General features: G+C 44.7%; 1 pseudogene; it reads left to right on the forward strand.

Annotated features, from left to right (window-relative positions):
• The first annotated feature begins 4,785 nt into the window (after positions 1–4,785).
• LOC127642821 (myelin protein zero-like protein 2) overlaps positions 4,786–5,298 on the forward strand; it is a 1,287-nt pseudogene continuing 774 nt past the window's right edge.

Genomic DNA, 5,298 nt, shown 5'->3' on the forward strand with positions numbered 1-5,298 from the left:
GGTTCTGCCCTACTCCAAAGAGTATTCACAGGATCTTTCCTACTCCAACCAGTATTCACAGGTTCTGCCCTACTCCAACCAGTATTCACGGGTTCTGCCCAACTCCAAACAGTGTTCACAGGTTCTGCCCTACTCCAAACAGTATTTACGGGTTCTACCCTACTCCAAACAGTATTCACGGGTTCTAACCTACTCCAAACAGTATTCACTGGTTCTACCCTACTCCAAACAGTATTCACAGGTTCTAACCTACTCCAAACAGTGTTCACTGGTTCTGCCCTACTCCAAACAGTATTCACTGGTTCTGCCCTACTCCAAAGAGTATTCACGGGTTCTGCCCTACTCCAAACAGTGTTCACAGGTTCTGCCCTACCTCAAACAGTATTTACGGGTTCTACCCTACTCCAAACAGTATTCACGGGTTCTAACCTACTCCAAACAGTATTCACGGGTTCTGCCCTACTCCAACCAGTATTCACAGGTTCTGCCCTACCCTGAGCCTCTGGTTGAGGCTCAGGGTTACTGACCAGAAGGTCAGGGGTTCAAGCCCCAGCACCACCAAGATGCCACTGTTGGGCCCTTGAGTAAGACACTTAACTCCAGGTTGCTCCGGGGGGATTGTCCCTGTAATAAGTGCTCTGTATAATACATTGGTACTCAGAAGGTTGCTGGTTTGATCCCCACAGTCACCATCATTGTGTCCTTGAGTAAGGCACTTAACTCCAGGTTGCTCCGGGGGGATTGTCCTTGTAATAAGTACACTGTAAGTCGCTTTGGATGAAAGCGTCTGCCAAATGCATAAATGTAAATGTAATGTACTCCAAACAGTATTCACGGGTTCTGCCCTACTCCAAACAGTATTCAGAACTCGCTCAGAGATGATTGCATGCATTAACATGCTTACTTCAACTTGTTTTATAACAAACCTTTCTTGCAAACAAAACGTGAACATGAATATGTTTGCTTTGGGAATGTTCTTGGAATGCACCATTAAACTGGTTTAAACTTATCAAGGTTTTTGCAATAATATCATATTTGTTTCATGTGGTTTAAATTTGTAAGATTATTTGTTCCTTGTTTGTGTCTTTTAGATTGCAATCATGCAGTTATAACTGCTTAAATATGTCCGAATGCCAAAAAGAAAGATGAGACAAGCGATTTACAAGTGAAAAAGTAGTTTGAAATGCCACAACAAGAGATGTAGTGTTGTAAATCTGAGTGTGACCTGAAACACTTTCTGCTGACTGCGTGTCCTGATGTGTCCGTGTGCGGGAGCGCGCAGCGTTCATGTGTTCATTTCAATCACGTTATCAGACTGTTCATGTGTGTTTGATGGGACTCATGTGTCATCTGATGCTGCTGCTCGTCGCTTCAGGTCAGTTTGAACTTCATCATCTTCATCAGTTTACACACAGTAAATTAAACTGATCTGCTCTGAGACGCGACGCGACGCGACTAGAACGCTCCTGCTGTAATAATCGCCTCGCGCTCTCAGCGTGTTCATGTATTTGTCATCTTCACGTCATTGTTTGATTCTCTCCGGGGCTTGTCGGGCTAAACTTTTACAGTTTATAATTTGATTTGTACATGCATTATGTTTATCATGTGTGCAGCAGATCCGCTAAATATAATCCGATTCTGAATGTCTGTCACCTGTCAATCATCACGCGCAGCACGCGCTTTAATGGTCTTAATGTGCACGCGCGCGGTTATTAATTTCTATTTGAAGTCAAACTTAATTACACTTTATAAAAGCAGAAACAACAAGCTCAAGCGTTCTTTCTTCAGTGGAACTCAAAGGGAGATGTTTAGCAGAATGTTCAAGTCAGTCACCATTCACTGCATCTTATTTTTGTTTCTTCACATAATGAGAGTGAATGGTGACTGAAATGACCTGAAAATGAAACTTTAGACATTACACGCAGTGATCTCTTGGATCAGGAATATTTTGCTGTGTTGGATAACAAACAGGTGTTTATGAAAGTGTTGTTTTGTGTTTTAGGAGAGAATAAGATCACATGTGGAGGGGCTTTGGCCCGTTGTACCCTATAAAAGCAGAAGTGCTGTTGTGTTGTGAAACGGTGGTGAAGTCCAGGAGTTTATCATGGGAGTGTCCGGAAACACAACATTTGAGGGACTGCTGTTTGACCTCTGACCTCAGATCAGTTTATTGCGTGTATTATGATGGCAAAAGAAAGTGACCACACAGGAAAATGGCAACACCGAGTGCCGGTTTGGTCTTATTGTTCAGGCGGACAGGAAGTGCACATCTGGATTAGTACTTGAGGACGGGGTGTGTTTGCTTCTGTCTGTTCTTTCTTTGTTCGTTGAACTGCAGATAAACCGGACATCTCTCACACACTGAATTGGCGGGATTTTGAAATCGCAATTCACACAATACACCACATGTCATGTGACCGTCCGCAGACAGACAGAAATATATCCAAGTTTCATTAAAAACTGAAATTCTTAAAGTAAAGTTGGCATGAGTAGAGCCGAATAATCTTTTATTCATATTAAAAAACATCTGGCAACCAAATCAAAGTAATGTATGGAGTGGTGGTGTAGTGGTCTAAAGCGCATCACTGGTAATCAGAAGGTTGCTGGTTTGAACCCCACAGTCACCACCATTGTGTCCTTGAGTAAGACACTTAACTCCAGGTTGCTCCGGGGGGATTGTCCCTGTAATAAGTGCACTGTATAATACATTGGTACTCAGAAGGTTGCTGGTTTGATCCCCACAGTCACCACCATTGTGTCCTTGAGTAAGGCACTTAACTCCAGGTTGCTCCGGGGGGATTGTCCCTGTAATAAGTGCTCTGTATAATACATAAGGTAATCAGAAGGTCACTGGTTTGATCCCCACAGTCACCACCACTGTGTCCTTGAGTAAGACACTTAACTCCAGGTTGCTCGGGGATTGTCCCTGTAATAAGTGCACTGTATAATACATTGGTACTCAGAAGGTTGCTGGTTTGATCCCCACAGTCACCATCATTGTGTCCTTGAGTAAGACACTTAACTCCAGGTTGCTCGGGGATTGTCCCTGTAATAAGTGCACTGTATAATACATTGGTACTCAGAAGGTTGCTGGTTTGATCCCCACAGTCACCACCATTGTGTCCTTGAGTAAGGCACTTAACTCCAGGTTGCTCGGGGATTGTCCCTGTAATAAGTGCTCTGTATAATACATAAGGTAATCAGAAGGTCACTGGTTTGATCCCCACAGTCACCACCACTGTGTCCTTGAGTAAGACACTTAACTCCAGGTTGCTCTGGGGATTGTCCCTGTAATAAGTGCACTGTATAATACATTGGTACTCAGAAGGTTGCTGGTTTGATCCCCACAGTCACCATCATTGTGTCCTTGAGTAAGACACTTAACTCCAGGTTGCTCCGGGGGGATTGTCCCTGTAATAAGTGCACTGTATAATACATTGGTACTCAGAAGGTTGCTGGTTTGATCCCCACAGTCACCACCATTGTGTCCTTGAGTAAGACACTTAACTCCAGGTTGCTCCGGGGGGATTGTCCCTGTAATAAGTGCACTGTATAATACATTGGTAATCAGAAGGTCACTGGTTTGATCCCCACAGTCACCACCATTGTGTCCTTGAGTAAGGCACTTAACTCCAGGTTGCTCCGGGGGGATTGTCCCTGTAATAAGTGCACTGTAAGTCACTTTGGATAAAAGCATCTGCCAAATGCATAAATGTAAATGTAACCAACATGTAGGTCCCCGTTTCTTCAAACAGCCACAATAGTGTGACGTTAAAAAACATAATCTGATATTTGGGCATTTTAAAGGCACATTTTGTTCAGGTCATTTGGAGAAGCCCTGACAAAACTTCTTGAAGACTTCATGAATCGACAATGTAAATTTTGTATTTTATTTTTAGCTTTATTAATCGTCATTATTATTATTATTACTGCAGTGAATATTACATTTTACAATACAGTCTTAGTTTCTTCCAGCTTTTATTTTGGCGTCTGATGGAAGCTTTACCTGTCGGATTAGGAATGCCACAGTATGAGTTTTTATTTTCTCCACTTTTTCTCCCAATCTGTAGCGGCCAATTCCCAATGCGCTCCAAGTCCTCGTGGTGGTGTAGTGACTCGCCTCAATCCGGGTGGTGGAGGGCCGAATCTCAGTTGCCTCGCGTCTGAGACCATCAATCCGCGCATCTTATCATGTGACTTGTTGAGTGTGTTACGTGGAGGCGTGAGCGCATGTGGAGGCTTCACTCTATTCTCCGCGGCATCCACACACAACTCACCACACGTGAGTGACTCCAGTCAGGTCTCCTTAGCAACCAAATTGTCCCGGTTGCTAGGGAGGGTAGTGTCACATGGGGTAACCTCCTCGTGATCACTATAATGTGGTTCTCGCCCTCGGTGGGGCGTGTGGTGAGTTGTGTGTGGATGCCGCGGAGAATAGCGTGAAGTCTCCACACGCGCTACGTCTCCACGGTAACACACTCAACAAGTCACATGATAAGATGCGCGTGATTGACGGTCTCAGACACGGAGGCAACTGAGATTCGTCCTCCACCACCCGGATTGAGGCAGTCACTACGCCACCATGAGGACTTGGAGTGCATTGGGAATGGGCGTTCAGATTGGGAAGAGAAAGAGCAGAAAAGGAATAATAAGATTGCAGTCTTCTCAGGGGTGGTCCCACTACAAACGCAAAGCGCGAGGCTCACGTGAAGACATTTCGTTATGCTGTTTAACAATCACATTAGGACATGTCACGATTTTGAATTGATGTCAAATCAAACCATTATGTCAAATTTGCGTGATGCGCATTCGGTTGATATCAAGTCAGACAGCCGCGGTACTGAGTCGGGGTTCGGTACCACCGGTACTGCAGATATCTTTTATATTTTAGTGCCGACTTCGTACCAAAGTACCGGTACTTTTGACATCACTATACCAGCAAAACATTTACAGCCCTGCTGCATACAGATCATGTGTCTATCTCTGTCTGTGTGTCCGTCTGTAGGTTGCGTGTGTGTTGTTGGTATACGTGTGTACACGTCAGGTAATGTTGAAGCAGTGAACGGTACAGGCGTGCGTCTCAAATGCACCTTTCAGAGTTCAGCATCGGTCAAACTGTCAACTATCACCGTGTCCTGGAGCTTCAGACCTCTCGGACCCGGACAGGAAGAGACGGTGAGACACACTAAACCATGTGTGTGTGTGTGTGTGTGTGTGTGTGTGTGTGTGTGTGTGTGTGTGTGCAGGCAGACATATCAAGGGGCCGTTCAGACAGGACGCATGCTTGCATTCCATTGC

This window comes from Xyrauchen texanus, unplaced genomic scaffold (genome assembly GCF_025860055.1).
Source record: "Xyrauchen texanus isolate HMW12.3.18 unplaced genomic scaffold, RBS_HiC_50CHRs HiC_scaffold_868, whole genome shotgun sequence".
Classification (NCBI taxonomy): domain Eukaryota; kingdom Metazoa; phylum Chordata; class Actinopteri; order Cypriniformes; family Catostomidae; genus Xyrauchen; species Xyrauchen texanus.